This window comes from Propithecus coquereli, unplaced genomic scaffold (assembly GCF_000956105.1).
Source record: "Propithecus coquereli isolate 6110/MARCELLA unplaced genomic scaffold, Pcoq_1.0 Scaffold1, whole genome shotgun sequence".
Lineage (NCBI taxonomy): Eukaryota > Metazoa > Chordata > Mammalia > Primates > Indriidae > Propithecus > Propithecus coquereli.
In genome coordinates this window covers 14,217,109-14,242,816 of record NW_012133857.1, presented here as the reverse complement: position 1 = coordinate 14,242,816, position 25,708 = coordinate 14,217,109, and the positions used below count along the sequence as shown (strand labels likewise).

At 44.6% G+C, this 25,708-nt stretch overlaps 1 protein-coding gene and 1 pseudogene across 1 annotated transcript in view; both read left to right on the top strand.

Moving 5' to 3' along the window:
- The first annotated feature begins 2,611 nt into the window (after positions 1–2,611).
- Positions 2,612–3,357, top strand: LOC105816903 (annotated as a pseudogene).
- A 17,504-nt stretch (positions 3,358–20,861) lies between these two features.
- The window catches only part of VPRBP (Vpr (HIV-1) binding protein), a 69,599-nt gene continuing 64,752 nt past the window's right edge, over positions 20,862–25,708 (top strand). Inside the window, 1 exon segment of the mRNA XM_012638884.1 lies at positions 20,862–20,988. The gene's annotated coding sequence lies outside the window, so the exon portion shown is untranslated.

Below are 25,708 nucleotides of genomic sequence, written 5' to 3'. Positions count from 1 at the left end.
TCACCATCACATCACCCTATTTTTTCTTTCTGCAGAGTATTTAATGCTATCTGATATTTTTCTTTATCTGTTTATCATCTCTCTCCCCTCCTGAGATTGTGAGGTTCAAGGAAATACAGACTTTGTCTACATTAATCACCAGAATCCCCAACATCAGAACACCTACAGAAGAGCTCAATAAATATATTTAATGAGTATGCGTTGGGCCCATCATTGAAGCCCAATGAAAGGGGAGTGGTGGGGGATCCTTGGAGTTTTTGGCATGCCTGGAAGATCCTATTTAGATTATGATATCCTGCAGAGTGAGGTCATTTCTCCAACGATGGTACATACCATAGGCCATGGAAAATGGACAGGGAGGGAAGAGCTTTCTTGCACGAGGTGGGGGTGTAGTGCAAAGGAAGAAGATTTGCTAAAGAAGGGCATTTGAGGATAAGGAGACCTTGGATAGAAGAACAGCATGAGAAAAGGCACAGATGTAAGAAAGACAAGAAAGAGGTAGTCCCACCTGAACTTGAAGGTTTAGCTGGGAATGTTGGGATGTACCATTCCTAGTGACTCCCAACAGCTCAGTCAGGAGCCATTCTCAGGTCATTCCCTGCCAAAGTTTAGTGGCAGGGTCAGCTTCTATGAGAAAAACATTCAGTAAAGCAGTAAAGAAGGAAACTTCTTTAAGCTGAGAAGCATTTATGTAAAACCCACAGCTAATATCGTACTCAATGGTTAAATATTGAAAGCTTTCTCCTTAAGACCAGGAATAAGACAAAGATGCTCACTTTTTACCACTGCTATTTAACCTTGTACCACCAAATTCCAGCCAGAGCAATTAGACAAGAAAAAGATAAAAGGCATCCAGATTGGCCCTTTCATGATAAAAACACTAAATAAACTGGGGATCGAAGGAAACTACCTGAACATAATAATGACCATATATGAAAAATCCAAAGCTAATATCACATTTAATGGTGAAACCTGAAACCTTTTCCTTTAAGATCAAGAACAAGACAAGGATGCCTGCTTTTGCTGCTTCTATTCATCATAATTCTGAAAGTCCTAGCCAGAACAATTAGGCAAGAAAAAGGAAACATAAGGAATCCAAATTGGAAAGGAAGAAGTAAAATTATCTCTGTTTTCAGATGATATAATCTTATATGTAGAAAACCTAAAGATTCTACAAAAAATGTTAGAACTAATAAACAAATTCAGCAAAGTCGCAGAATACAAAATCAACACACAAAAACCAGTTGAGTTTCTATACATAAACAATGAACAATTCAAAAAGGAAATTAAGAAGACAACTCCATTTGCACTAGTATCAAAAATAACAAAATACTTAGAAATAAACTTAACTAGGGAGACAAAAGACTTGTACACTGAAAACTAAAAACATTGTTGGAAGAAATTAAAGACACAAATGAATTAAAAGAAATCCTGTGTTCATGGATTAGAAAACGTAATATTGTTAAGATGTCAACATTACCCAAGGTGACCTACAGATTCAATGCAATCCCTATCAAATCCCAACAACGTTTTTTGCAGAAATAGAAAAATCCACCCAAAAATTCATGTTGAATTTCAAGGGACCCCCAAATAGCCAAAGCAATCTTGAAAAAGAACAAAGTCAAAGATCTCACACTTCCTGATTTCAAAACTTACTACAAAGCTACAGTAATCAAAACAGTAGTATGCTACTGGCACAAAGACCAGTATATAAACCAATGGAATAGAATAGAAAGCCGAAAAGTAAACCCTCCTATATATAGTCAAATGATTTTCTTTCTTTCTTTCTTTTTTTAAGACAAGTTTTCACTCTGTTGCCCAGACTGGAGGGAGGTGGCGTCATCATAGCTCACTGCAACCTCCAACTCCTGGGCTCCAGCAATCCTCCTGCCTCAGCCTCCTGAGTAGCTGGGACTACAGGTGCGTGCCATCACACCTGGCTAATGTTTCTATTTTTTGTAGAGATAGAGTTTCACTATGTTGCCCAGGCTAGTCTCAAACTCCTGGCCTCAAGCAGTCCTCCAGTCTCTGCCTCTCAAAGTGATATTAATAGGATAACAGGTGTATGAGCCACCGCACTGGCCTATGGTCAAATGATTTTCAACAGGGATGCTAAGACCATTTGATGGGGAATGGACAGTATTTTCAACCAAATAGTGCCAGGAAAACTGGATATACACATGCAAAAGAATACAGCTGGACCCTTTCCTTACTCTATATGTAAAAATTAACTCAAAGTACATCAAATACCTAAATGTAAGAACTAGAACTATAAAACTCTTAAAAGAAAACATAGAGGAGAAAGCTTCATGAGATTGATTTGGTAGTGATTTCTTGGATATGACAACAAAAACACAAACAACAAAAGAAAAAATAGAGAAGTTGGACTTGGTCAAAATTAAAAACTGTGTGCTTCAAAGGACACTATTTTTTTTTTAACAAATAGAGATGGCATCTTGATATGTTGCCCAGGCTGTTCTCAAACTCCTGGCCTCAAGCATCTCAGCCTCCGAAAGTGCTGGGATTACAGACATGAGCCACTGTGCCGGGCCCCAAAGGACACTATTAACAAAGTAAAAAAGCAACCCATGTCTCTTTTCCAGCTGGAACCATGGAGGGTGTCAAAGAGAAGAAAAAGAAGGTTCCTGCTGTGCCAGAAACCCTTAAGAAAAAGTGAAGGAATTTCGCAGAGCTGAAGATCAAACACCTGAAAAAGAAGTTTGCCCAAAAGATGCTTTGAAAGGTAAGGAGGAAGCTTATCTATGAAACAGCTAAGCATTATCACAAGGAATATAGGCAGAAGTACAGAACTGAATTTGAATAGCCAGGATGGCAAGAAAAGCTGGCAACTTCTATGTACCTGCAGAACCCAAATTGGCATTTGTCAGCAGGATCAAATGTATCAGCGTTGTGAGCCCAAAGGTCCAAAAGGTGTTGCAGCTTATTCATCTTCACCAGATCTTCAATGGAACCTTTGTTAAGCTCAACAAGGCTTCAATTAACATGCTGAGGATTGTAGAACCATATATTGCATGGGGATGCCCAAACCTGAAGTCAGTAAATGAACTAATTTACAAGTGTGGTTATTGCAAAATCAATGAGAAGTGAATTGTGTTGATAGATAATGCTTTGATTGCTCCATCTCTTGGTAAATATGGCATCATCTGCATGGAGGATCTGACTCATGAGATCTATACTGTTTGAAAACGCTTCAAAGAAGCAAATAACTTCCTGTAGCCCTTCAAGTTATCATCTCGATGGGGTGAAATGAAAAAAAAGACAACCCATTTTGTAGAAGGTGGAGATGCTGCCAACAGGGAAGACCAGATCGACAGGCTTATTAGAAGAATGAATTAAGGTATCTATCATGATTATTTTTGTAATCTGGTCAGCTAATAAACAGTGACTGCTTTCAAAAAAAAAAAAGCAACCTATGAAATGAAAGAAAACATTTTCAAATTATATATATATATATGTATCTGATAAGGGATTGGTATCTAGGATACATAAAGAACTCCCACAATTCAACAACAAAAATAAACACTCAATTCAAAAATGGGCAAAGGGCCAGGTGTGGTGGTTCACGCCTGTAATCCTAGCACTCTGGGAGGCTGAAGAGGGAGGAACACTTGAGGTCAGGAGTTCAAGACCATCCTGAGCAAGAGCGAGACCCTGTCTCTACAAAGAATAGAAAAAATTAGCTGGGCATAGTGGCATGCGCCTGTATTCCCAGTTACTTGGGAGGCTGAGGCAGTAGGATCACTTGAGCTCATGAGTTGGAGGTTGCAGTGAGCTCTGATGTTGCACTCTAGCCTGGGCAACAGAGTGAGAAAAAAAACAAAAAAACGGGCAAAAGACTTAAATAGTTCTCCAAAGAAGAGACATAACATTTTATGGCCAATAAACACATGAAAAGATGTCCAATATCACTAATCATTAAATGCAAATAAAAACTACAGTGACAGACCACTTCACATCCATTAGGATGGCTATTATAAAGTAATTTTTGAAAAACAGAAAATAGGCCAGGCGCGGTGGCTCACACCTGTAATCCTAGCACTCTGGGAGGCTGAGGCGGAAGGATCATTTGAGCTCAGGAGTTCGAGACCAGTCTGAGCAAGAGAGAGACCCCGCCTCTACTAAAAATAGAAAGAAATTAGCTGGACAATTAAAAATCTATGTAGAAAAAATAAGCCGGGCATGGTGGCGCATGCCTGTGGTCCCAGCTGCTCAGGAGGCTGAAGCAGAAGGATTGCTTGAGCCCAGGAGTGTGAGGTTGCTGTGAGCTAGGCTAACACCACGGCACTCACTCTAGCCAGGACAATAGAGCAAGACTCTGTCTCAAAAAAAACAAAAACAAAAACAGAAAATAATTGTTAGTGAAAATGTGGAGAAATTGGAACCCTTGTGTATTGCTGATAGGGATGTAAAATAGTACGCAACTATGGAAAACAGTATGGCAGTTCCTCAAAAAATTAAATATAGCATTACCCTAATTCCACTTCTGGATATATATCCAGAAGGTTAAGTTATATAACATCTCATAGCCAGTAACTGGTGGAGCCAGAATTTGAACCCAGATCTGAGAATTCAAATATGCTATATGTTATACAATGAGAAAGTAGACGTATTTACTTACTTCAAGGGTAAATGACAGTTATGTTGGTGCTTTTCTAGAGCAGGTTTTACTAAGGGAGGAGGGATGATGCCTTTTACATAGTAGGCACACAATTTCTATTTTTCTGAGGAGGGGAGCAGGAATGGTCCCCACTTACAGGGCTTGGAGGCCTGGAGAGAACTTAGAATGTTTAGGAGGGGCCATAAGTCCCTCCAAACAATGAAAGATTCTTCCTCAGGGATGGTAGGGAGGGGCCAGCTCCTGTCACATGCTGTGTGACCTTGGGCAAATCACATAACCTCCCTGAGTTGGGTTCTTCATCTGTAAAATGGGAATGACATGCTTACAGTGGTGACAAAGAAATGGGAAAATAGCTAAACACTTCTAAAAGTGCTAAATAGCTCTCTTTGCCCTTCCTTTGGCTCTCCCTTTGCTGTGACAATGGGTCCGGTCGTCATCTGTGGTGTATGTACCATGCTCTGTAAACCTATATCTTACTCTTGCCCTATCATCCTATCTTTTTTTTTTTTTTTTTTGAGACAGAATCTCACTCTTTTTGCCCGGGCTAGAGTGAGTGCTGTGGCGTCAGCCTAGCTCACAGCAACCTCAAACTCCTGGGCTCAAGCGATCCTCCTGCCTCAGCCTCCCGAGTAGCTGGGACTACAGGCATGCGCCACCATGCACAGCTAATTTCTCTATATATTTTTAGCTATCCAATTAATTTCTATCTATTTTTAGTAGAGACGGGATCTCACTCTTGCTCAGGCCGGTTTCAAACTCCTGAGCTCAAACAGTCCGCCTGCCTCGGTCTCCCAGAGTGCTAGGATTACAGGCGTGAGCCACCGTGCCCGGCCCATCCTATCTTCCTCTTCTCAATAAACCTCATTTTCGTGCTTGGCTAAAAATAAGATAACATAATTGTACAGGTTTATATTATGTTCAGAGAAAATTTAGCCAACCTATTTGCTGTTTTAAGTCAATTTCACCATCTCCTTCTAGAGAGAACAAGATCTTACTCACCTCTACGTAGAGTTGGCTGGGATTTCCCAGACTCAGTTGCACTTTTGCAATTATCTTGGTTATAGCATCACATTCTTACTGGAATTATGTCTGGTTGCTCCAGATGGAATGAGAGGTCTATCTCAGTATCTGCAAAGTCTGGACCAGGATTGAGTATTGAGCATATGTTAAAGAGGATATTAGGGTTGCTACTGCCCACCCATTTGCCATAAGGGTATTTAGTTTCATTCAACAGATTCTGGGGATTTGTTATACAAAGACAAAAACCATAGTCCCTGAGGCTCCTGGGGGAGGCAAGCACACAAACATAAGTATAATACAGCCTTAACTTATGTGAGAACAGAATTATCAGCAGGGGTTCAGAGGAAATATTTGGTTCCGACACTCTTAAGATTCTAATCCCCACTTTGACCACTCCTCACCCATTTCCAGGCCTTATCTTACTCCTTATCTTACTCCCATTACTCACACAATGTCTTAATCATTGGATGTTCAGTAATGTGTGATTGGACCAATTCAAGTCAGAGAGTCATTTTTCCCTCTTTCTAAACCTCTACTCCCAGCTAGTAAATCTACTCCCCTGTAATGTCCCAGCCCAAATGTCACCTCTTCCCAATGATGCCTCCATGAACCTGAAGGCCCGTCCTTTTTCTGGGCTTTCTTGGCACTTTATCCCATGAATACTTATTGGACAAATTCTGTTTTGGTCCTAGAGACAGAGTTATACAACTTGGTCTCTGTCCTAAGAGCTTATGTCCACTAGAGGAGGCAGAAGAGTAGCAGGTAGTAGACTAGTAGTAGTTATACCACTACAAGAGGGGAAAACAGGGTAAATACTTTCTGAAGGGTCTGCAGGTAACACCTTTGGGGTGTTTTTAGCCTATCCTTCCCTTTATAAAACTGGCCACCTACTCAGGGCTGAGGCCTGGAGACCGTGTTTGTGTTATGTGTCTCAGTCCCCTGCCAGTAGCTGACTGGACCAAGGAGACTACCTTATTACAGGTGGGTCAATTGGATTCCTATCCCAGGAATTGGAGTCAAGTCTGAAAGATGCAGAGAGCTATGAAACAACCAGGCAGAGGGCAGTGGCCTGAGAGTCCCAGAGAAGAGAGGGAGGAAAAGACTAGGGTTCCTGTCTGTAGAGTCCAAAAAGTACCCCCATCTCTCCTTATAATCAGTTCCTTATTTTGCTTAAAGGAGCTTGGAGAATTTTGGATGTCATCACAATGGCCCTTACTGAGGCACGAGTGGCTAGGCAGGCTCCCAATCTACAGTAGGGTGAAAGGACAGAAGGGAGCAGGCAGGCCAGGCCAGGGGCAGAAGTTGGGGTTGAGTGAAAGATGGAGAAGAGGATTCTGAGTAGGGGGAACAGCATAGGCAAAGGCCATGAAAGGGAAACTGCATGAGTAAAATGCAAATAAATGAGGCTGGAGATGCATTCAGGGCCAGGTCACATAGGAATTTGTAAGCCACATTGAAAGTGTAAGACAGCTTGAATTTAAATGGACCATAAAGGCACCAAGAGTAGAGGCCTGGGCGTGGGGAAACTCCACAGTGGTCCAGGTAGGAGATGGTGGTGGCCTAAACTGAAAGTGGGAATCACAAATGGACAAATGGAGTCAGAGCCATTTAGGAAGAGGCATTGTCAGGTCTTCATAACTGAAAGTGGGGATAAGGGAAGGGAGGGGTCAAGGGTAATACCTGTCTACCTAGTGGTGCCTTTTCCTGAGAGGAGCACTCACCTGAGAAGCAGAGAAGTGAAGCTACAGAGGGTGTAACTGTTAGAGCCTCATTGCTCAAAGTGTGGACCTGAAAGAGCTTGTTAGAAATACAGATGCTCATCCAACTTACCATATTGATTCAGCACACCATGAGGTGTCAGTGTCTGCCCTTTTCTTTCCCTTGCTCCGCTCTCTACCCAGTTTAACCTTTCAGGGATCCTTGGGAATTTTAAGTCCTTAGCACCAAAATATGTAAACTGAGATCCTTGAGTTTCAGGGGCCCATGAAGGCCCTGAAAATATGTATGGGTAGTTTTGTAGGGAAAGGAAACATAGGAACGCAAGGACCTATAGGAGGTAAGAACCACTGGGATCCAGAAAAATGTTTTCACGGTTGGATGTGAGGCTTCCAAACACAATACTGGGGCACTCAATATTGTTTAAAAGCAAAGTAAATATTTTTTCCTGTAAAAATCATTTGTCACCTATATATGCATATCTGGGGTTTAAAAAACATGGATTTGGGCCTTAAAAGAGCTATATGTAAACTGGATGCTCTGACTCTCTTAAGCAGCCTTTATCACATTGTATGACTATTTGTGTGGCTGTCTTCTGTAGAAGCCTGTGAACATGGGGCAGGTCCCTGTTTCCTGCCCAGCACATGATACTCTATGAGTGAAAAAAGGAATGAAAAAATGAGTGAGCAGGAGGAAAGATGCACCTGTGGTTCTAAGGAAGCTGAGGGAAATCACAGCTTGGGTTCTTCCCATGGTTTCCTCCAGCCATTTCTCTCTCCTCCCTTGTAGTCTGCATCTCACACTCACCACCTTCAGGAAGCCTCTCCAGATTGTGTCCAGCCGCCACATAGAAGATCTGAACCTCCAGGCTAGCTCCTCCTCCTCATCTCCCTCTCGCCTGGGGAAAGAGGCAGGCAAGGGGCTTCATAGAGGGTGACATGAGCTGCCTGCAAAGGGTGTGGGAGGCTGGGAGAGGGAGGATGGGCAAAGGCCTTAGCCTGACTGTGTAGCACAAGCTTTATATTACAATGGAAAGAGAACCAAGCAAGAAAAGCTGAAAAACTGAAAAATGAGTGTGACTGGATGGAGGATCAGGGGGATGAAAGAGAAACCTTTTGGAGTTTGGGGGGAATCAGGCCCACTGCTCTAGCACCCCCAACCCTGGGCCGCTAAGGAGAGGGCCGGGATGCTTCTTTATCCCGCCCTAGGGCAAGTGTCCCAATAGACCTGGTGAAGGCCACCAGGCTACTCTAGCCCCTCTGGGAAGAAGAGGTCATCCTCCAAGGTGGCATCTTCAGTAGGCTACTGAGGGGGTGGGATGGTGGAGTGCTGTAGGCCAAGCATTTCCGGGGTGCTGATGGAATGTTCACCCCCATGCCTCCTCTCTGATGGAGGAGAGCAGGGGCTGTGCCTGGATTGTAGCTCAGGAGACTTGGATGTGTTATTTGACTTCTCCGAGCCTCAGCTTACTCATGTGTTAAAACAGAGCATGATGCCTACCTCATAGGACTGTTGAGAGAACACTCTGAAGGCTGAACGTGGGACCTGGCACAAAGCAGATGTTCACTGCCTCTCAGGAGTCTGGGCTGAGTGCAGGATTCTGGCTCCAACAGGGATTTAGTAACTGTCACCAGAGGTGTGGCTTGCAGCATCACCAGTTAAGCCACGTGGCCAAGCTAGTGACAAAGCCTCTGATGCTTTAGCATACTGAGATAAAGGATGGGCGGGACCTACTCCCACCATCTGCCACCCATGAGTGGCAGCTGAGAGGGAACCATGGGATAGAGATGGCCAAGAAAAAAAAAGAAAAAAAAAACCCAACTCATAATGGGCACTCAATTGGGCCAGGCTAAACCCTTTATATTCCTGAGCTCATGTAATCCTTGCAAACCCCTCCTTAGCTCATGTAATCCTTGCAAACCCCATGGAGTGGGTACTATTCTCTGTATCTATTAGGTTTATAAATACAAACCTAATAAACATACAGTTGATCCTTGAACAATATGGGTTCAAACTGCACAGGTCCAGTTACATATAAATTTTTTTCAATAAATATATTGGAAAGTTTTTTGGAGATTTGCAACCATTTGAAAAAATTCACAGAAGAACCTCATAACTTAGAAATATCAAAAAAATTAAGAAAAAGGTATGTCATGAATGCATAAAATATATGTAGATGCTAGTCTATTTTACCGTTTGCTACCATAAAATGTATGCAAATCTATTATAGTTAAAATTTATCAAAACTTACACACAAACACTTAAAGACAATACGAGGTGCCATTTTCAGTTGAAGAGAAGTATAAACAAACAATGATGCAGTATTAAATCATAACTGCATAAAATTAACTATGGTACATACTGTACTACTGTAATATTGTCATAGCCACCTCCTGTTGCTATTACAGTGAGCTCAAGTATTGTGTTGGTTTAAAACCTCGAGTGAGGCTAATCATCTCTGAGTGAACAGTTCATCTGTCCAGCAAATTGCATATCACAGTAAAAAGTGAGCTCCAGCAGTTCTCGAATATTTTTCATGTTTAGTGCAATACTGTAAACCTTGAATAACACTATAGGACCCATACGAAGTGCCACCAGCAATACTGGAAGGGCTCCTAAGAAGCAAAGTCATAACATTACAAGAAAAAGGTGAATTGCTTGATATGTACCGTGCATCGAGGCCTGCACCTGCAGTTGCTGGCCATTTCAGATGGATGATTCATCCTGTAAACAGATGAGGTAAACTCACGGTATTGATAAATACAGTACAGCACTTTAAATGTAATTTCTCTTCCTTTCTTTTTTGTAGAGATGGGGTCTTGCTGTATTGCCCAGGCTGGAGTGCAATGGCTATTTGCAGGTGCAATCGTAGCACACTATAGCTTCAGACTCCTGGGCTCAAGTGATCCTTCTGCCTCAGCCTCCCAAGTGGCTGGGACTATTAGGGTGGAAAGCCTGGTAGGTGCTCATGGTGCAGATGGAGAAAGATTTCTCATGCAGATATTACAATATAAAAGTAAAAAAGTTTATTTTATCTTCTTAGAAGAGAGAGAGAGAGGAAAGAGAGGGGGAAGAAAGAGAGCAGGGAAACAGTGTGGCATCCCAAAGAAAGAGAAGGGGGAGTCAGCAGTGAGGCCAAGTGGCTTGCTGATTTTATGGGGACAAAGAGAAAGGAAAAAAAATAGTTACTGTTATCAGTTGAAAAAGAAGAGGCTGTAGAATAATTAGCAGGCAGCTGCAACAGGTCAGGTTGTCCATCTTTCTTGCTTTTCTCTGTTCTGGAGACTTGGTGGATTAGATATTTCCCTATTATTTCAGCAAGGCTGCCTGCACCTTTAGGGACTACAGGTGCATGTCATCAAGCCCAGCTTGATTTTCTTAGTAATATTTTCTTTAGTTACTTTATTGTAAGAATACAGTATAAAATACAAAATATGATTGTTTATGTTATTGGTGAGGCTTCCAGCCTACAGTAGGCTATTAGTCATTAAGTTTTTGGGAAAACAAAAGTTATAGGCAGATTTTCTATTGCATGAGGGTCAGCGCACCTAACACCCGTGCAAGGGTCAACTGTATTATTTTTTAGAGCATATTTAAGTTCACAGCAAAATTGAGCAGAAAGTACAGAGAGTTCCCATATACTCCCTTCCACCACACATGCCCCACCTCTCCCGTTAACAACATCCTACACCAGAGTGGTACAGATTTGTTACAATCAATGAAGACACATTGAAACAGCATCATTAGCCAAAGTTCATAGTCTACATTAGGGCTCATTCTTGGTGTTGTACATTCTATGGGTTTTGACAAATGTATAATGGCATGTACAGTTTTATTTTCCAACACAATTTCATGTTTATCAAAGTAGTACATGTCCTGGCTTAAAAGTCAGAGTACGAAAAAGGCCTATATGGAAAACCAAATGTCTCTCTTTCTTGCCCACCCCACCCCCTTCCTAACCTCAGTCCCAGGCAGAGTGGCATCTTCTTATGTAATCATCGGCCTCAGGGTGGCCACGCCCTTGGCACTGAGGTAATGAACCTTCTTCTCTGTATCAGGAACATCAAAGGGGACTGAGGACAAACAGCCCACTGGGCCAAAGTGGCCAGACTGGCTGAACACACCCTCTGCCTCAAGAGTCAATCAGGCATCTCAGATACGGTATTCTGAAAGTATTTTTAAATCCCTGCTTGTTGCTTTAGAAGCCCCAGTAGCAATTTTAGGAGTTTTGCTGAATGTGGAGAACTAAAGCCCAATGGAGAAAGGGTGCTGTGCTGTGAAGCTGCCTGGGTGGTGAGAGATTCAGGTTCTGCATAGCTGTGTGCTGGGGCAAACCTTTCTCCCTTGGACTTTGAGATCTTCCTGTGCAAAACAAGGAGGTTGGAAGGGTGACCATGAGAGCACCGTCCGAGCTGACAGACTGAGTTGGGGTTGCGCTGCTGCTGCTGCTACCAGCTCCATCTCTGGAGCCTGTCCTGTGAGCCAGTGCTTCCTGTTGCACTCCTTGCAACCATCCTCAAAGCGGGCGCTATTACCTCCATTTTACAGATGAGGAATTGAGGCTCAAAGGGTTGCCATGGCCACACAACTAGGGAGTTGCAGGGTCAAGATTCTAAACTAGAGTACATGCCTCTCCTTTCCCTGGGGCTGGGTCCCTGAGCCTCCTGTCCTGCTTTCCCTACAACGGGTGCTCTGGCGTGTGTGTATAGGGGTGTGTAAGGTATGTGTAGGGGTGGGTAAGAGGGGCCCCATGCCCTCCAGGAGCAGAAGGATCCAGCTCACTAGGCCCCCAACATTTTAGGCCTCTAGGCCCTACCTCAGGGAGAAGGTCATCATGCCCACATTCTGCTTAATGCCAATCTCTCCTCCTAGACTAGTCGTTCTCTGCCTTGGCTGAGTATTGGTCACCTGGGTAGCTTTAGAAAACATTGATACCTGTGCCCCACCCCTAGATATTCTGGTTTAATTGACCTGGGGCAGGGTCCTGACACCGGTAGTTTATAAAGGCTCTGCAGGAGATTCAAATGTGTAGCCAGTGATGAGAACCTTGTATTAGTCTGTCAGCTTACTGAAGGGCCTTGTGCTGGTCTTGTTCGTTCACGGTGCCTGGCCCTGGGGAATATCTGCTCCTCTTTGCCCTGCCTCCCCTGCCACAAAGGAGAGAAGCCTTTGCCCACAGTTACAGTGCAGCAGCTCCCTTTCCCTGTGACAAGGTTCACAACACCGTAACTCTGCTGTCCTGACTTGTTCTCCTTAGAATAAACCAAGGCCATGATGCTTCTCATAAATTTTTGGAACAAAGGCCTCTAGAATCCAGACCTGCCTGGCATGTGGGGTGGGGAGCCCACCTTGCCTGCCTCCCCTCTGATAGGTATCTTAGGAGAAAAGAAAATGGGGAGGGCAGGTTTTGTGCACCACGCAGGGTGCCCTGGGCATCTTCTGGCTCCAAGGTGAGGTTGGCAGTCCCATGAAATAAAATATGTCCTGCATTCAAAAAAGGACAAAGACAACTCCAAAGACTCCATGAATCTCAGAAGAGAGTCAGGCAAAGATAACTGTCACCTGGAGAAAGACAGTCTCCTGTCTCCTGCCTACTGGATTCAGGTACAGAGAGGCGACTATTGTACTCCTGGCTTAGAACCCCCATGTGGGCTTCAAGTCCCAGAGCCCTAGATACTAATTTCAGAGCCTGCAAAAGAGAAGCAAAGTTGGGAGCAGAGGGCCAGGTGAGAGGTGGGCTGGGGACACACTGGTGGTTGGAAATAAGCTGAACTGGAATCAGGAATTGAGAAGTGGTAGTGGGGGAAATACCCAGGGCAGGACTCTGAGGTAGCCACTCAATGTGGCATTCTTTGTCTTGTTCCCATCCTTCATAAAGCTTGGGCTCTGTAGTCACAGATTTGTGGGAGGCCAAACTTGAAAGGGTCTAGAAGCCACGTGGTGCATGGTTTTCAAATTAGGTTCCTTAGAACCCTAGGAGTTCCTCAGAATTGGTAGGGACTCTGCCATACCATGTCCTCCGACTCCTAACATCTATTTAATGAAGAGGTATACAAGATTTCACTGGGAAAAAAAGGATTCTGTGGTAAAATAATAATACTAATAAAATCTGCAAATCATAGATCTAGTAAAACCATACTCATAGGGAATGAATAAGAAAACTTGTCCGGGGTCACCCTCTAGTCTGCAATACCTCAGGCCAGGCCTGTCCCATAACATACCTGCTGGTTCCGTAGTACAGACAGCAGAAGCCCTCTATGGAAGTATAGCTTGAACATAGGGACAAAATGGCCATGAGGTCTCCCTGGTCTGGGTGGAGATACATGGTAGTGAGCCATTCTCAACAGAAGGAAGGAACCCAAGACCCAGACCTGCAGACAGTAGAATGCTGCCTTCACTTAACTGCCAAAAGTCCTTAAGATTCCAGTCAGTTCTTACCTTCGTAAAATGTAGGGTCCTGGACTGGGACACAGGGCTCCTGGGTTCCAGGTTGCCCCACCACTTCCTGGAATAGCAGCCTTCCTTTTAAGGAAAGGAGCTGGGCACAGTCACTCTGTCCCCAAACTGTGGGTCCTTAAGGGCAGGGCCTGTGATCTCCACCGTGTGCTGCATCCTCCTCAGCACAGGGGACACAGGGTACAGAGCAAGAGGAACAGAACAGGAGCTCAGGGATCCTAACCAAAAACACAATTTTGTTCATTTGTTTTTTTTCTAGAGATGGGGTCTTACTATGTTGACCAGGCTGATCTCAAACTCCTGGGCTCAAGAGATCCTCCCGCCTCAGCCTCCCAAAATGCTGGGATTATAGGTCATTTATTTTCAAGACAAGGCTTCCATCAAGTGTCTCTCCTCATCCCCCACATACAAAGTGTGACCTTCCAAGGCAGTGACTGACTTTCCACATTTTATGAAATGACACTTTCTCCTCCCTCCTATTTTCTCCCTGAATTGGCTCCTTGGGAGGCAAGAGTCTCTACACTCTGGAGGAGTGGGCACCGGGCACTCCTGTTTCTTCTCCTAACACTCTTCTTCCTCTGAGCAGTCCAACAGGTAGGGCTACCCCAAGGCTATCAGGGCTGCTTTATAACGCAGCGCAATTTAGTAGTATGTGCTTGCCTAGGAAGCAGGTAGAAAATTCAAATGGATGATCATGGATGGATCACACTGAGGGGAAGATCTGGTCCCTGGCTCAGGGGTTTTAACTTCCCCTTTCCACAGAACACCAAAAATGTCAGTGATCATGACCCTTATATATACTCACTTGGGGCAAGGGTCATCCTCCCACCCTAGGTTCCCAAGGGACAGGACCATGGCCAAGGACCCCAGTCCCAGGCCCTGGCTGCTCTTACCTTTTGGCAATGACTGAGATCTGAGAAATTCTCTTCATCCTGAGTCTCCAATAAACCCCCTCACCCACAACAACCTGAGGCTGGTCCAGTGATCCCTTACAGACCCCACTAACACTCTCCAGAGTCCAAACGAGGCTTCTGAAGTCCTCCTTCCCCTCCGTCATGGCCACTGATACCTAGTTGTCCTGGTTCTTGGTCCTGTTGGGAGGCAGCCAGCTTTGTGACTTCACAAAAGGCTATCTTGTGACAAATCTGGACCTGGTGAAGCAGGAGCTGGGCAGAGAGGGCTGCCCCCAGGAACATCATGTGACTTTTCACAGAGAGACATCCCCAACTCTAAGGGATGAAGAAGAGCTGCCCCATGGTAAGAGCCCAAGACACAATTTATGTCTAGAAATGCCTCTCCTTGGTGACTTTGGCTCCCAGGCCTAACTGGACACTCCAGGCTATATCTGGCAACATCTTTCAGAGATCCAGGCCCATGGCAACCAAATCCATCCCAGGGGAGAGCCAGGAGGTTACTGTAGGTGGTGGTAGTGGGTCTCTGATCTCCGAATTGGGGTCAGACCAACATCCTCCCATTAGACAAAGCCATTCTTCTCCAGGACCTTTCAAAATGAAAGAACTGTTAGAGTGGGAAGCTTTTACCTGAGTCTTCATCAGGGTCTGCCCCAGGAGCCCCCAGAGTACCTTCAAATGGGTCAGGCCAGACATCCCTGAATCCCACAGAAAGGTCTTTTGGCTACAAACAGGGATTGACAAAATCCAGGGGCTTCTGGGAGCTTGGAGGCCAGGCCAACTTAGGCTCTCTCTCCAGTGTAGACTCCACTGTTCTTTCCTCAGGAAGGATTTACAACCCCGGGAAGCTGAGGCAAAAGAAGCTGGGTGTGCTTGCTTCCTACCTTCTTTGTATCTGTTCCCCAGCCTCAATCCTTACCTGGTGCATGGCCTCTGAGAGGGGAAGGGCCTCAGATGTCAGTTGAGATGATAACTGACAGCCAGGCTGGGGGATCAGATAGAACTGAGAGTTGCCTGGAAGGCAGAGTTTGGCCCTCTTCATGCTCTAGCCCTTCCTTCATGCTGTACATGTCCCTGGTGAATGTGGTCCAGGGTATACCATTCCTGGCCACCCCTGTGGCCTCTACTTTGATTATGATATCATTATTGTATCAGAGGACCCCAGGGAAGGAGGTAAGTGCTCTCTGGGCAAGGGTTCCAGATGCAGACTTCATCCCAGAAGGAAGGCAGGGTGGATGGCCTGGTTTGGGGAGGGCGACGTGTCTGGCTTCACATCCAAGGGGCTCCTTAACCTTGACTGACCTCCACCCTTGATTAGCTGAGCCCTTTCAGGTTTGAGGAGGCCTATAGCAGATTCTCCTGCTGGGACAGAGAGTGGATAGGTGATCCCAAAGAGTGGCTATTCCACTACTTTCCAGTGCTTCTAGAAATATGCCCTAGTATATTTCTGGTAAGAAGCTAGTTTCTCATTTAAATGCAGAGAGCCTGAGCTCCTCCAGCAAGTAGTGCTGGGGGCAAAGAGAAATCAACCAGTGTTGAGGTAGTCTTGAAGAATTCCAACAGGGAGAGCCACAAACCAAGAATAACCAAAGTAGCAATAGTCATCACTTACACAGCATTTACTGTGCACCAGGTCCCAAGCTGAGCACTTCAGATGCATTATCACATTTAATTCTCATAGCAGTGCTGGAAAGGAGGTAGTATTATTCCCACTGAAATTGAAGCTCAAGAGAATTGAAGTCACTAGTCCAAGGTCCCACAGCTGGCAAACGAGAGCACCAGTACTGGGACCCAGCTCAGTTTGCCTCCAAAGCTAGACTTGGCCACTGAGCTACCTCCTTCTCTAAACTTTCCCCAATACAGTAAAAGAAACTCTTTTCTCATCCCTAACGATCAGTGATGGAGTTAAAAAAGGGTCGAAGGGGAGAATTTGAACCTGATATCCCCCAGATCATCAGCTTTTGGATAAGGGAGTTTTGACTGTTTGAACCTGTCTAATCTTTAACGAAACTCATTGGGAGGCAGCTGTTCTGATTTGCTTCTTACCATTTTGCAGATGATTAAAGTGAGGCCTTGGGGGCCACAGGAAGGGAGTCCTTGGGGTCTGTGGCTGAGCAGTGGCTCTGAGGTAGGGTTGCCAGATAAAATATAGGATGATCAGTTCAATTTGAATTTCAGATAAACAATGAGTATATATATTTTTAGTATAAGTATCCTAAATATTGCGTGGGGCTCCTCTCTCTGGCCAGGGTCATGATACATCGGAGCTGGGGTGGAGATGGGATTCACTGCTTCATTTCCCACTTGGGCCTCTGACCCCTCTATGAAGTTGTGCCTGTGGGATCAGAAGGTGGGGACCACTGGACAAGGTGGGGCTTAAGCTGCCGTCTTTGTGAGGCCTCAGTTTCTTCCTTCCTGAAATGAAAGTAGTCACTTTGCACACTTCTTGGGGAATTGGGTAGTGTCCCCTCTACTCATTTTCGAGGGGGGCGGTGTAGAGGTCCCTAGCAATGAGCAGGGCGCCCAGGGAAACATTGGAATTTCCCCTTTGTCTAGGCTGGGATTCCCAACCTTGTAGCCCTCAGCATCTTCTTTTTTTTTTTTTTTTGAGATGGAGCCTCACTCTGTTGCCCGGGCTAGAAGGCCATGGCGTCAGCCTCGCTCACAGCAACCTCAAACTCCTGGGCTCAAGCAATCCTCCTGCCTCAGCCTCCTGAGTAGTTGGGACGACAGGCATGTGCCACCATGCCTGGCTAGTTTTCTGTATATATTTTTAGCTGTCCAAGTAATTTCTTTCGATTTTTTTTTGGTAGAGACAGGGTCTCGCTCTTGCTCGGGATGATCTCGAACTCCTGAGCTCAAACGATCCACCTGCCTTGGCCTCCCAGAGTGCTAGGATTACAGGTGTGAGCCACCGCGCCCGGCCAGCCCTCAGCATCTTCTTGGTGGCTCCTGACATTCCTGGACACTTGCAGTAGCAGTCTCCAGCCAACAGGAGAGCAGGAGTGGATATGGGCCAGCTGGTCTCACCTCTCAGCCTTGGGGAGTTGCAGAAGGAAGCACGAGAGGTGTGGGGTGGCTTCGGGGTGAGGATGGTCTGGCGGGAGCACCTGGGTCAGATGAGCCTAGGTTCTGGAGTGAAAGGCTCCTAGAAGGGTATCGAGGGGGTGGGGGAGAAAGGAGGAGCAGCTTGAGGCCCAGGGGACTTTGTGCTATCCATTTTCCTACCCCAGGGAGTGGGCATGCTTGGGGGTGGAAGCAGGGAGAACATGCTGAAGTCTGTAGCCCTTGGTCCTGGGGCCAGGGCTTGGCTGTTCTTGCTCTTTTTTTGCTTCTGGGAAGCCCCACCAGCACTCCTTGCCCTTTCAGATGGGGTTACTTCTTTCTCAGGCACACCATGTGGAAGGGGAAAACAGGCAGAGCAGGGTGAGACAGAATCCAGAGATGTTCTAGCAAAGAGGCCAAGAAATCTCTTTCCAATGATTGAGGACTGATGTGCTAGAGCCAAGCTGGGTGTGGCCCTGGGTCATCTGTAGCTTTGTGTTTGCATATGCTTAGACATGAAAGTGTTATTTGTGAGGACTGGTGGCTAATGCACAGGTGTGCATGCCTCTGTAGCTGGCACATGTGGGTAATGCCTGTCCTGTGAACTGTGTCACCAAGCACACTTGGAATGTGCCAGGAAAGCCTGGGTGCTGCCCCTTCCACTTCCCTGGGGCAGGTGTTGAGGGGGTGTCTGGGGGTACCTGCAGTGTATGGTTATGTGTGGGGTGGTGTTGGCAGGGGTAGAAGAGGCTACAGAAGTTACAGAGACATTCTTGAGAGAGTGGCTTCTGGGCAGGCCCTGTAGTCTCCTGCTCTGCTTTCCCAGCCTCCTGGGCCCTGGTTTCTCCAAAGCCCCTCCTTGAGTCTTCTTACCACCCCCCTGCCACCAACCCAGGGATCCAGGCTGGGTTTCTGAAGGAGAGCATTGCCATCTGGTGGCAGGCTGAGGCAGTGCCAGGAGCAGGTGGGCTGGACCTTGGGTTTCCCCAAGGGCTCTGCCATTCAGGACCCCAGCTAGTGGGAAAGTTACTACTGGGCTGGCTAAATCATGGACGGAGGGAAGATATCTAAGGTTCAAACACTCCATCCCCATACAGTTTGGGTTCATGACCCAGGGAGGCATGGCAGGAAAGTCGCCTGATGGAGTGCTGGAAGGAAAGGCATATACAGGTTAAGAACCCAGCCTCTGGACCCATGAACCTGGGCTCCATTTCTTGATCTGCCTCTCTGGGTTCAGATTTCTCATTTGTAAAGGTGGCTAACCATACCTACTCTGTGGGTGGTAGTGAGGGTTAAATGAAGAGAGTGTGGCTAAAATACTTGGCTAAGAGCTGAGCCTGCTGTAAAGTCAAAGTAAATGGTATCTGGGCTCTGTGGCTCACGCCTATAATCCCAGCACTCTGGGAGGCTGAGGCAGGAGGATCACTTGAAGCCAGGAGTTCAAGATCAGCCTGGGCAACATAGTGAGATCCTGTCTCTAAAAAAAAATATTAAAAAATTAGCTAGGCATGGTGGCATGTGTTGCCTATAGTCCTAGCTACTCAGGAGGCTGAGGCAGGAGGATTGCTTGAGCCCAGGAGTTTGAGGTTACAGTGAGATACTCCAGCCTGGGTGACAGAACAAGACCCTGTCTCAAACAAAACTAAAGAAAAAAGCAAAGTAAATGATAGTGGCCATCACCAATATAGGCAAAGTTCCAAAAGCACAGAGAAGAGAGCTGTGTGTTGTGGCAGGAGAAAGGATTACAGAGAGGTGACATGTCTGTGTGTGGCACTGCCACCACACATTCTAGAATTAACACATTTAAGTGAAGGAAGATCTCTTCTGGAAAGAAGGAAATGGGATCCAGTGATGAATGGATCCCAGAGACCCAGCATTCAGGCTTCATACCAGCTGTGGAACCTGAGCATGGCAGGAGGCTCACTATGGCTCGTGTTCTCCATGAGAAAGTATTGGCTGTGAGGGCTCCATGGAAATGCACAGACACTTGCTCAGGATTCCCAGAGAGATAATGAGTTGTGATCAGGCCTTGAAAGCTGGGTAGTATCTTATGAGGTCGAGATTCTATGCAACTGTGAAGTCACGTTTATCTTTCATGCCCTCCAAAAGGGATCCCTGGGTCAGAGTAAGCAGTCTTCTAGTTCTGCTATTAATTGTGTGATGTTAGGCATGTCACTCACTGCAAAATGAAGGAATTGAATTAAATATCTGCGAGGTCAGTCTTGCCTTAACCAATGGATTTTTTTTTTTTTTAGACAGATTCTTACTCTGTTGCCAGGGCTAGAGTTCCGGGGCGTCAGCCTAGCTCACAGCAACCTCAAACTCCTGGGCTCAAGCAATCCTTCTGCCTCAGCCTCCCGAGTAGCTTAGACTACAAGCATGCGCCACCATGTCCGGTTAATTTTTTTTATATATATATTTTTAGTTGTCCAGCTAATGTCTTTCGATTTTTTTAGTAGAGACGAGGTCTCGCTCTTGCTCAGGCTGGGACCATTGGGGTTTTGATTTTTCATTTCTCTACCTCACACGTAATATCTGGCAATAAATATCTATTCCTACAGGCTAGGTCTTGAACAGAAAGACAAAAGAGAAACCAGTGCCTTCTGTTTAACGAGTGCGGTGATTTGTATGTGGGAAATATTTTCTTATATCCTGGTATGTTCTAGGTATGAGGCAATGGGAGACTGAAACAGAAGCTCTCTGCTGACACACACAGAGTGAGTCGCTAAGACGGTATCAGGCGGTTATAGTTCTATCTTGGAAGGCTCGGTACCTTCACTTTTCGCTTCCGCCTTCCGAAGCAGCCAATGAGTACAGAGCAGTTTGTAGTCAACTAAAGAACTACAAATCCCCGCAGTCAATGCGCGGGGCCAAGTGCTCATGCGTCAATCAGGACTTTATTGGCCCCGCCCCTAGACGCGGAACTTCATTTCCCAGGCGTCCTCGGGGCTCTTGATTTTCCTCTGCTTGCGCTGGCGTTCTCCTCCCGCCCTCTGATCGCGATCCTCGCGCCAAGCTAGCGCGCGCGCGCGGGGCACGTAACACGCGAGTGACGCATAATATGTGGGCCTCCCTGGAGCCGTGGTCGCGCTGTGTGTGTGTGAGTGAGGGAGAGTGAGTGCGGGACCTGAGGCGGTGTGTGTGTGAGCTGTGGCCGCTGGCGGGGTCGGGGGGAGGGTAGCGGCGGAGCCGCTCGGGAAGGTGAGTTGGCTAAGGAGGGAGACGGCTCTCCGGCAGGGGAGCGAGGAGACAGGGCGCGCAGCCGGCCAGGCGGGAGAGTGGGCGCCGGGCTGGGGGAGGGGCGGCACCTGCTTGGACTGCCGGCGGGGAGGGGGCGGGCCGGCGGGGAGGCTGGGCGCGGGGCCTGACAGGACTTTTCCTGCTCCTGATTCCTTTCCCGGGGGCGGGGCCTCTGCGTTCTTCCTCCAGTCCCCAAGAGAAGCTTCCCGAGAGTAACTCTTCCGCCCGGAGTGGGGGGCGGGGTGTGTCCGCCCCTACCTGGAGGAGGGGCGCCTTTCATTTCCCTTGTCACCTTTTTCCTTCTAGTCCTTCCAATCTCCGTTCCGTACGGACTGGGGGGCTCCATCTTCCTTGCCGTACGGTGGCCCCCTTCCCGGACTGTGTCTCCGCCTCCAGCCCCAGTCACCTGGGCGGGCTCTCCCCTCCCTCGGCCTCGTGCCACCTCTCCTTGCACCCGCCCCTCTCTTGGACTGGGCGATGGGGGCGGAGCTTTCCAGGCACTCCTTCCACCCTCAAGAAGGAGGTGGAGAGAGAGGTGTGGCGGTCCCACACCGTGGAGCCCAAACCTTAAGAGTGCCCGCCAAATTTCCCGGGAGTCTATTTCCAGGAGTTATAGTAGTTTTCAATTAGGATGTCAGAGGTGTTTGCTTAACTCCATCTTCTCTTCCTAGACAGTTTCTTTTTCGCTTCCTCTCATTGAAGTAGTAGTGCACTGATTTTCCATTTGTTTAGAAAATAGTTTTGCAGTGTTTGTAGTACTTTTTGAGTGACAAATGACTCGTGTACGTCATGTTGCTCTTAGTTTTTCCTTACTCTTTTCAGTGAAGCCTTTTAATTAGTTTTCTTGTTTTAATTATTAATTTATATTAGCAGCATCTTCCTGTTCTAAACTCATTGTTAATGTAGAGAGTGAGAGGTTCATGGCAGTGTCATCCTGAATTTTCTTATTCCTGTTTACTGGAGTTTACCTTTAAGGTTTATGTAAGTGTGTATATTTAGACTTTAGGAATTGACTTAGTATTTTTCTGCTTGATGCTGTCAAGATTTGGGCTTTGTATATAGCAGTTATTCATCACCCATTTTTGAGTGGTGATACATTTTTAGATGTTGAGATAATAGAGAATTTAAAGAAGATAGGAAAATCATTTTGTGCTCAGCATTTCTTGGGTAGTTGCTGAGCATACTGTTTTACTCTTCTGCCTGTTGTACCGTTTTTAAATTTAATGGAGGAGGAATCTCATAGAACGAACCACATGATAGTTTGATTAGAATTGGTTTATTACCCATGTTCTTGTGTTGTTTTTGTAAAGAATATGGTCATGGACAGTAATAGAAAGTTACTACAGTATATGTGATCTCATATGTCATAGTAATTGAGTAAATTTTATACTTTTTTTTGTGAGACTGTTGTCACTGTGTCACTAGGGCTAGAGTGCAGTGGCATCATCATAGCTCACTGTAATCTCAAACTCCTGGGCTCCAGCAATTCTCTTGCCGCAGTCTCTGGAGTAGCTGGGACTACAGGTGCCTGAAAAATGCTGGACTAATTTTTTTCTATTTTTAGTATAGATAGGGTCTGGCTCTCGCTCAGGCTGGTCTTGAACTCCTAAGCTCAAGGGATCATCCGGCCTTGGCCTCCCAGAGTGCTGGGATTATAGGCGTGAACTACTGTGCCTGGCCTATTGAGTAAATTTTTACTTGAAGCTCTAAATTTGGATTTTTTCCCATTTTTTTTTTTTTTAAATAAGGAAGAATGCTTATAGATGTTTGTTTTAGGATTGTAACCATCTTAAAAGATCTGTCTTTAACATTGACTTTAGGCTTTGGGATAGTTTCTTCTGAATAGGCCATTCAGTATTGTGTATCAAAAAAGAAGAGGACATATTTTGTGGTTTAATTAAAAAGTTATAAATGGTTACTTAGCTCAAAATAGTGGAAAAATGGCAGAGCTGGGATAAAAAAGTGTAGTGAGAAATCTCTCTCTCATATTTATTCTACATTAAGCCAGTTACCCGCCATAGTGAATAGGTGTTATCTCTTTCCTATGTGTTCTTCCAGGCTTATTTTATTCCTGGAGTAAATATGAATATACACATACCTACCACCCTTTTTTATTCACAAAAAGTGGCCTGTTACATGCAAAGATCTGCACTTTGCTTTTCTCACTTGCCATTTGATCCAAATTAGTTAAGGAAATGCTTCTTTTTTTCAACTTTTTATTATGAAAATTTTCAAACATAAAGTTGAAAGAATAGTAAAATGAACACTTGGCTATTCAGATTTAACAATTGTTAATATTTTGCCTTATTTTCTCTATGTGTGTTTATTTTGTGGAATCATTTGAAAATTAAGTTGCAGGCACGTTACCCCTAAATACTTTGGCAGGCATTCTTTAGGATAAGGACATTTTACATATATATATTTTTAAGGCTTTATATTTTCCATTGTATCAACAATTTTATTATTTAAATGCTCACAACAACCGTTTCCATCTTACAGATAAGGAAATTGAAATTTGGAGAAATTAAATAACCAAGATCTCACAGGTATGTCAGCAGAGCTAGGATCTGAATCCTTGAAACCCTTTTATTCCAAGTGTCAGTTGCTTGGTCTTGGGGAACTCTCTGAGTCAGTTTCCTCATCTGAAAAAGGCAGAATGATTGTGAAAATTCAGAATAATGTAAGTACAGTAAACTACTTAGCTCAGTGTCCCATTTTAGATATTCACTAATTGGTAACTATTGTGTCGCTGTTGGACAGACCATAATTTCTTCATACCACTCAAAGAACTCACTTTAAAACATGGTGGATTGAATAATGCACCCTCACTGTCTTGTGCAGAACAAGATGACTGCACCTTTTACATTTTTTATTAATACATTCTTTTGTTGACAGTAAAATGAATTAGCATTGACATTATTATTTTAGTCTATTATAAGTTTATATTTTCCCTGGGCAACTGGTTATTCCCAAAGTTATAATTATATTCAGACATAGATTAAGTGGAAGTTCTGAAAATGATACCAGAAGTATTTATGTATATGTTTCTAAGTTGAACTCTGAAATTTTAGTGTTTTAATGCCCTTGTATTGACATTTAGCAGAGGTAGTATTTTCTTTAAATTGTACCTTCATATGCTCTACAAGGCTGATTGCTTAGGATATCCAAGAGGCATTCCCTCTTGGACTGTTTTTTTTCCCATTTAAATTTCCAATTTAAAAAATTGTGATACGTTTATATAATATAAAATTAACTACTAACCATTTTAAAGTGTACAAATCAAGGGCGCTTAGTAGATTAACAATGTTGTGCAACCATCACCTCTTTCTAGTTCAGGACATTTTCATCACCTCCAAAGGAAACCTTATACCTATTTAGTAGTCACTCCCCATTTCCCCTCCCCCAAGCCCTTGGCAACCACTAGTCAGCTTTCTGAGTATGGATTTACGTATTCTCAATGTTTCGTATAAATAGAACCATATAACATGTGACCTTTTGTGTCTGGCTTCTTTCATTTAACATTCTTTCTTTCTTTTTTTTTTTTGAGACGAGTCTTATTCTGTTGCCCAGGCTAGGGTGCTGTGGCCTCAGGCTAGCTCAAAGCAATGTCAAACTTCTGGGCTCAAGCAATCCTTCTGCCTCAGCCTCCGTAGTAGCTGGAATTACAGGCATACGCCACCATGCCTGCCTAATTTTTTCTATATATTTTTAGTTGTCTGCTAATTTCTTCCTATTTTTAGTAGAGATGGGATCTCGCTCTTGCTCAGGCTGGTCTTGAACTCCTGACTTTGAGTGATTCTCCCACCTAGGCCTCTCAGAGTGCTAGGATTACAGGTGTGAGCCACTGCGCCCAGCCTCATTTAACATTATTTTTAAAGGTTATCTACATCTGTAGCATACATCAATACTTCATTAATTTCTATGGTTGAATATTCCATTGTATGAATATACCACATTTTTATCCATTCATCCTGTGATAGGTGTTTGGATTGTTTCCATCTTTTGGCTATTGTGAATAATGCTGCTATGAACTTTTGTGTACAAGTATTTGCCCATTTTCAGTCCTTTTGGGTATATGCTTAGTGGTGGAATTGCTGGGTCATATGGTAATTCTACATTTAACTTTAAAAAAGCACAACTTTTTGAGAGTCCACCAAACTGTTTTCCATTGCTGCTGTAGCTATTGTGTATTCCTACCAGCAGTGTACATTCCAGTTTTTGAGCATTGTTGCCAACGCTTGTATTTTCTGATTTTTTGATGGTAGTCATCTTAGCAGGTATGAAGTTGCACTTCCCTAGTGACTAATGATGTTGAGTATCTTTTATGTGCTTTTTGGCTGTTCGTATATCTTTGGAGAAATGTCTATTCAAGTCCATTGCCCTTTTTAAAATTTTTAATTTAATTATTATGGGTACGTAATTGTATATCTTTATAGGGTACATGTGATATTTTGGTACAGGCATACAAAGTGAATTAATTATATCAGGTTAATTGGGGTATTCATCACCATAGGCATGTATCATTTCTTTGTGTTACAATATTCCAATTCTACTCTTAGTTATTTTAAAGTATACCCTAACTTATTGTTGATTATAGTCACTTTGTTGTGCTGTCAAATATTGTTCATTCTATCTATGTAACTGAATTTTTGCATCCATTAACCATGCCTGATTTATTCCC